We start from the raw sequence: 7,903 nt of genomic DNA, 5'->3' as shown, positions 1-7,903 counted from the left end.
AAATCCTTTAAGCTCATTCATATCAGTGTTTCTGGAGACTGAAGCCAAAGTCTTCCTCCAAATATTTTTTTCCTTGCTGTTAAGTGCACACATGCTGCTTCGCTATTGCAGGGCTGCTTGGGACTGCAGGCACAGGCCTAGTCGTATAGAGCTGTTCATGAATTCTGCAGCTGAGCTGTCAAAGTGCAGCTTGCTGGGTGGTTCAGGTTAATTCTGCTTTGAAAGCACAGCATTTGCTTTGAGTCTCAGGGACTCTCAGGCCAAATTTGCTCAGTTTCCAAATGAACCAGTGTCCTAAGCAGGCTAGCTGGTTTGTCCACCAGAAATAAAGTTTCCAGATATGGTATTTCATCAACAGTGCTACTGAAGATGGAAAAATCAGAAGAGAATCCAGTGCCCTCCAAAGCTATGCTGGCCCATATAGCTAGAAGTACTGGAAAATTCTGTGTGCACAGAAAAGTAAGGAGATACAATGGTGCATCTAATACAGGGAGTGAGGGAAAGCCATTTTTTACACAACAGCTTCTCTGAGCATAGCTATACTGGGAAGAAATATTGCATGTACATCACAACTTACATTATTTACACACCCGTATAGACTTAGCCAGATTTCCATATGTTACCAATTTGCCCTGCAACACAGAACACTGTTCTCTGAAAACAACTGCCCAGAAGAAAAGAGACTGATATCACTAGCTCAAGACAGGTAAGTGCTGTGCTAGACACACACACACAGTTCTTTCAATTAGCCCACAGCACTCCCTGCTATTCCAAACTTGATCCCCACACTTAAAAACCTCCAGTGGTAGTGAAGCCACCAATCTCTAGGTAACCTCTTCCTGACCTTAAGCTCCCTTACAGCTAGAAACGTCTTCCTGACATCTAATCCAAATCACTGCAGGTTAAGCCCATTACTACTTGTCCTGTCTCCTGTGGAAACAGATGTTAGTACAAACTCGTTTTAGAATAGTCCTTGCCAACCCAAAGCAGGGAAATGTTTTTAGGTCATTATCACACATCACAGGGAGTGTGGGGATTTCCTGGGTAGGGTGATACCTAAAGAAACAAGTCTGACAGAGAAAAGATCCAGAGACAGGGCTGGCCTGTCCTATATTATGAAACCTGCAGCCACAGGGGACCCCACAGCTAAAGGGCCCCCTGCACATAGGCAGTGGAAGTGGGAGGCTAACAGGGCTCAGCCCCCCCAGCCACAGCAACAGCAGACATTGCCTTAGGGCAGCCCGGCCACAGGGTCCTACAGCAGGGGGTAAGGGATGGACACGCTGAGCTATCCTGCGTGCTCACAGCCGGCCCAGCCACAGGCAGGTAAGTTTCTTTTAATCTGTTTTTTTTATTTCCATGGGCTTGGGGGGAGGACAGACCGAGACCCCCCACAGTGCAGGAGAGAGTGGGGTAGGGGAAGGGCAAATTATTCACCCCTGCCCCTGGCCTGCTTCATCTGCACTGTGGGGATTGTCCCACGACCCGGCCCGGCCCCCATTCACCATGACTGAGATAATCGGAGACCAGCAGCTCCTCCAGAGGCACTGGCACTAGGCAGCCAAGGGGGGGAGAGCATGTGGCCCCCTAATCTTTGCATGGGTGAAAGTGGGCCACACCTGTGAGCTGGGCTCAGCCTCTGCTCTGTCTCCTCGCCTCGCCGCCACCACTACAAAAGCAGCGGGCATTGCCATATGCCTCGCTGCCCAGCCTGCCCAGTGGCAAGATGCACATGGCAGCATCTGCCGCTTTCAAAGCAGCAGCAGCAAGGCATGGAGACATGGAGCAGAGGCTGAGCCCAGCTCTCAGCTGCAGTCCGCCCTAGCCCATGCAAAGATCGGGGGGTCACGAGACCTCCCCTGCCCCGAGCTTGGTGGCCCGGTGGGGTGCCTCTGGAGGAGCCACCAGGCTCGGGGGGGTTGGGTTTTTTGTTTGTTTTTTTAAAACTAAATATTATACATGCCTCAGGTTGTTTGATATTATGATGTTGCTTTATTTGGCTGCATAGAGTTCAATCAATGGGCTTGTCAGGGAAACCAACAGGAATGAAATCAAGCAAATAAGATTCTGTCCCGGAAAAATGCCATATTTTCTTACGTACAATATGCTCCAGAATAAAATACAGACCTAGAAGGGCAGAATGAAGAAAAACAAAAAGATCTTTCCTTGTAGTAAGTAAATAAGTAACAGCAGGTAGGGAGCCAAGCCTGTTCATTGTTCTGCTCCCTGTGGGTAGCATGCAAACCTTACTTTTGCTTTCACCCAGTTAGCAGCAGAAACTGTTCTTACCATATTTCCTCATATATAATCCTCACTCCAATTTCCAGAAGCTATTTTTTGAACGAGGTATGCAAAGAAATATGGTACCAGCCTTCCTTAAGGAAACAACAGAGAAGCTGCTATTTCCTGCCAGGCTCCCAGACCTAAACCTCCAGTGGAAGGAGACAGTAAAACCCAAGAGTCTGAGCAAGCCGGAACAGGGAAGAAAGAGTTGTCAGCTGGTTGAAGCTGATACACAGACACATGGCAAGTATGTTACAAGCAAGCAGCTACCTGAGATAGAGATAAAAAGTGAAGTTTAAGTAAGAAAAAGTGTATATGAGACTCTGTGGTTTTGATCCATCTCCATAAAAGCTGTCTGTGTTCTGACAGGTAAATACTACTTTGCTCTGAAGGAGATCTTAATGCCACTGCAAAGGGAATCACTAACAGGGCCAAATCCCAGTAGGCTCCCCTATGGTAATATTGTTAGCAACTTGGGTAACCCGAAGTCCCTACTGGAGAATGGCCTGATTGTAGGATCCCACCCAAGAGAAGAGAGGGCAGGCGCCTACCACTTGATAAGGGCATATGTGGAGAATGGCAAAACGTTTCAGAACAAAGGGTAGCTGAGGACTCCAATCCTACCCCAGAGTGACAGGGATTAAAAGTCATTCCTATTGGGTAGCAGTTTAATGATGTGCCTAAAACAATTTGTTGATCTCAGTCCATTTTCTAGTGGACAGGTTACAGACAAGACCTTCCCCATTGGCATTAACTGCAACTCTTCTTGGAATCCTCAGCACAGCACCTGAGAGCTGAATGGGCCATAGCGCTCATCCTTGACTATGGTCCTTCCAGGTCAAGTATGAGACACATTGGCAGGGGGACTGACCGAGGGGATGCTTGCACTGCATGTACTGTAGTAATAACTCATGTGCAATTAAGTACAACACATCAGTCTTCCCTGCTATCAGTTCATCACCTTTCACCAGCTCTGGATTCACCTTGCAAAAAACAAGTATTAGTAACACAGTTGACATTTACCACATTGTCGTTATCAATTATATAAATTATAGTATGAATATAAAAATAAGAGCCAACCTAAGTAGCCATAAAGTTTCACAAGGCCTTAAGAGTTCTAGGAATTTTATTAGGTGAAAGAGCAATTCTGCAGTAAAAATAGCATTGTTTTCCTGTTAAACCTCTTTTTTCCACTTTGTTTTAAAGCATTCAAGGCCTTAAGGAATTCAGCCTGCAACGTGCTTCTTGTTGGGAAACAAATAATATGTTTGTAAAATTGTATGTGCTGATTCTATGAAACAAAGGAGTCTCCCAACCAGTGAAATCATCTCACTTGGAGCAGATGGTATGAAGTACAGCACCAGAACCAAATCCAGCTTAAGGAGACTTCAAACAATCAAGAGACAAATCATAATAGCTCAGTGCTTGGCAACACTTTCACCTTTCACAGATGTTAGAGGAGAAGCTATTTTTGGAAGAAGGGTCAGATTTTTTCATATTCTTGGTTCAAGATCAGTCCTCTCAAGTGGAATTCCTGCCAGCTGCTAAATATACGTAGATTTACTCTCTTCACTACCCACACTTAGCCATTTAACAAGCTTTAATTTCAGACTCTGGCACCAGGTGAGATGAAAGTCCTACAAACTTGTTTTCTCCTCCTGGACACAGCAGGACATGCATTTTTTAAGCTATCCTCCCAGCCCCATGTGAACAAATCCTCATGACAAAGAGGAATGCCAGACATTTTCCAAAAATACAAAATCCCTCTCCCTGTCTTCCCTACTGTTGAAAGAAACTCGGCCATCCCCAACTCCACATTCTTTCTCTCCATCTGACTTTCCCATCCCCACTCTTTAGCCTGCAATGGGCGTGTCTACATATTCATTAATGTGCCATAATCAGCACTACTGCACAGTAGCATTGGCACATGCTTTTTTGTGATACTAATGTGCAGTAGACTAATTAGTCTACTAGAATTAGCCTACTGTGCATTTAGCATCTTGTGTAGAAGCACCCAGACAGTAGCAAAAGTACTTTTGTAAGTGCAGCCTCAGGTGGCTGATTCTCTTTCTCTACCATCATGGCCTGGACCTTGTGGAGCAGGCACGGTTAAAAGCTCAGCTCTCCCTGAGCATCTGCTGAGTGTACGGAGTATGTCAGTGCAGGAACATGTTAGCTCCATGTGGCAGGGAGCACTTGATCCATCGTAATATTGAGTTACATCACGAGGACCTCAACTATGTGACCCAGAATATTTGACCTAATGTCAAGAGGGGCCTAGGCCTATTGAGATATTTCACTGAGACACCCTGGCCTCCTTCCACTAGTGGAATCTGATCCAGCAACAGGAAAGTGTGAGAATTTTCAGCTGTCCCCATCCCATGTGAAACAGTCAAGGTAAGGACTTACTCTGCACTGTGTATGTAGTAAAGGGGGCATCTTCAAAGCTTTCTCCCTTTTTTTTTTCTTCTGAAGAGTCAGCTCTCCCACATTTCCATTCACTGACTCAGGTAACCTGCATTTTTGCAAACCGTGCCAACATATATTGTGCTGGTCCCCCAGTATCTTCCTTCTCAAAGATCCCAAAGTATTCTATAAGGTGGGGCCCAAGGCTGTAAGGTGCCAAATGGCATGAGAATGATGCTGACTAACTTCATCTTTGCTGAAGTCAATAGGGCTAGGGACAGACATTCAAAAAGCCTAAGCCTGAATTTATTCAATCTTTGCAGGTTAGTCTAAACTGGCTAGGCTAAATCAGTTTGTAACCAGACAGACATCCCAGAAATGTAAGCACATGCCTGCAGTGGCACAGGCTAGAAGCCGGGGGATGCTAAAGCAGCCCTCCCTTCCCTTCCACAGCGCTGAGCTGAGGTGGGGCATGGCCAGGTCCTAGCAGGACACTCTGATTAGGGAGGGATTCCCCCTACCCCCCCCACCCCGAAGCCCAGCAGGGAATGTTTATCACCCCTAACTCAGTGTTTATCAGCCCATTAAGAAAACTACAGAGGGACATTACCAACTACCTGTTGATTCGGCCTTTGTCCAGTGTGCCACAGCTCAGAGGTAGCCAGCATGTGGTCTGCTAGCTAATGCTGAGAAGTGTCTGTGAGGGACAGGGGAATGCCTGCTTAGCAGAGAGTGGAGGGAGGAGGGGAGCAGAAACCATGGAGATGCCTGCCAGTCTCTGCCAGAGCTGCAGCCAGGTAGCAGAGGGGAAGGGCCAGCCCTGCTGTGAAACAGAAAGCCCCGCCCAGCCCAGAGAGCATGCTGGGATGCTGGGGGAGTCTGATTTAATTTAAACTAGCAAGGAGTCTGGGACAGACATGGCATTAACTGGTTTGAGCCAAATCAGTTAAGTCTGATACTACATTCAACAAGGTTTATCTCAAACCGGTTTCAGCCATTTTCAGACTGGTTTGTGTGCATTGAACATCTGTTCCGTTACAGGTTTAAACCAGTTTCTGATTACTTAAACTGCTTTATGTGTAATGTCTGTCCCTAATCTAGGAGGTGGTGGTCTTCAGAATCTTGCAGAATCAGACCCTATAAAGGCAGCCATCTATGGAATGGATCAGGGCAGCTGCTTTAACAGCAACAAGAGAAATCCTAGACAATAACACTGGAAGGGACCTCAAGACAACCCTTGAGGTTGAGAAGTGTGAATGAGAACTGCAGAAGGACTTCAGAGCAGCAGAATGGACTGGCCCAATTTGGAATCTTGCCAGGGCCAAGGCCGGCATATACATGTGAAGTAAGCTATGGGAACTCTAGTTCAGTCAGTACTTTACTTTTACCTCTTATGCCAAAGGCAGGACCTTCTGCCATATGCTGTCCTCAAGTACTGGACCTGAGGCGTGGGTTCAGAGCCATCTCAGACCAAAAGCACTGACTAATTTGAAGAAACTTGTTGGCTCCAGCAAACTGAAAACCTCTACACTTTGCCTAAGCCACCTAAAAGGTCACTTATGCAAATGGAAAGGCATCACTGAATGAATTCCATCACTTCCTGAAGCACCCTGTGATCTCCTTAGCAGTCTCCTATCAGAGTACTACATGAGCCTGTCCCAGTTTAATGAGCTTAGTGATGCTAAGTGATTCTAGCTCCAAAAATATTTTTGTAAGGTTTAAGATGGCTAGAAAATACCAGTGTTATCAGTGTGAAACTACTCAAACTATGTCTGTCTATAAGTCATTCAGTAAGTCTAGACAGTCCATCAAGGCTACTTCCTAATGGTGTTTTCAAAGTAATACTAATAACAATGCAATGAATAAAACACTTCCAATCCAGTGTAATACCAACAATTAAAACAGAATGTCCATGTAAAAACAAAAAGACAATAGTTTAAAAGGGGGTGCGGTTGCACTGGGGGCCATGGGTGATTGAGAACCCAGTGCAATTCCCATTAAAGATGGAAGAAAGAATCCCATAGACTTTAAAAGCTAGATTGGCACCCCTTTTTACACATCTCCAATGATGTGGAAGGATGGACTCTGCTGAAAGGCTCACAAGCAGCAATTTCTACATCCACAAGGACTATGGCCACAGTTGTTCAAACAATCACCCATACGTGTTTCAAGGCTCCATGCCTGACTGACAGCTGCCAGGAGAATAATCATGAAGCTTAAAGATAAAATTACTTGAGAAAATAGAAGCTAAAGAACTATTTCATTTCCGGTCTTGCTTTATTTAAAAGCCAATGGTGATGACTGTAGTACTCTGTGTGTGTGTCTACACAAGATGCTTTACTGCACATAGTTCAGCTTACTGGGCAGTAAGCATACACATCTACACATGTACATGCTTACTGTGCAGTAAAACATGCTACTCGAGTAAATTTGCTACCTGCAAATGCAAGTGGCAAATTTACCCGCAAATAGTTACAATGCAGTATAATGTATAGATGCCAACCAGGAGCAAATTTGTTCTCGTTCAGCCTTGCCACTAGGCTCAGGGCCTCAGGGCTGGGAGTCTCTCCTGCCCTAGGGCTGGGCCAGGTCTATGGCAGCCCCAGTCCCAGGCCCTTAAAAGCCTGCAGGCAGTCTAAACCCTGGGGCACATGTGCAGGGAGCCTGGGGCGACTGCTGGCCACTGCTCCCCCTGCACAGGTGTGCAGGCTGCCAGCTGTGCCAGCCTGCCTGCACTGCAGTGCCACTCCCCGGCACCACAGTGCCATACAGCTGCCAGGGCCATGCCGTCCAGCCCTGCAGGGTGCTGCAGGCTCCTGCCAGGCCTGCCAGCACCCAGGCCCAGCTGCAGCCAGCTTCTGACCACTGGGGCCAGCTCCAGCTGGCCACAGCCAACCCCCAGCAGCCTGCCCAGACCCTACAGGGCATCACCTTGTTGCGCAGCTCCAAGTCCTGCACTGTGCCCCGGGGTTGGGTGCTGCAGGAAGCTGCTCAGGCTCAGCAGCACCAGGACAGCAGCACAGAGGCCCAGAGAGCTGGTGTTGCAGCCCTAATGGCATCATCACTGACTAAATAATCCTTCTCAGGGCTCCAACTCATCAATGGAGAAGAATGATGGTGCTGTGGGGTGAAGCAGAGGTGCAGAGGTAGTTTGCATGGGGAGGGCACTCTAACTCTCAAGTCTATGAGGGGCTGTCAGGCCGAATGCAGGAGC

The 7,903-nt window shown here is 47.0% G+C and overlaps 1 long non-coding RNA gene across 1 annotated transcript; it reads left to right on the top strand.

The window, feature by feature from the left end:
* The first annotated feature begins 995 nt into the window (after positions 1–995).
* Positions 996–7,140, top strand: LOC109280877 (uncharacterized). The gene is made up of 3 exons (XR_002087334.2): positions 996–1,326; positions 2,328–2,530; positions 3,490–7,140. It is a non-coding gene; the product is annotated as an uncharacterized LOC109280877 (long non-coding RNA).
* The last annotated feature ends 763 nt before the right edge of the window (positions 7,141–7,903 follow it).

The sequence above is a fragment of the Alligator mississippiensis genome, chromosome 9 (assembly GCF_030867095.1).
Source record: "Alligator mississippiensis isolate rAllMis1 chromosome 9, rAllMis1, whole genome shotgun sequence".
NCBI lineage: Eukaryota > Metazoa > Chordata > Crocodylia > Alligatoridae > Alligator > Alligator mississippiensis.
This window is presented reverse-complemented; position numbering and strand designations above follow the sequence as displayed.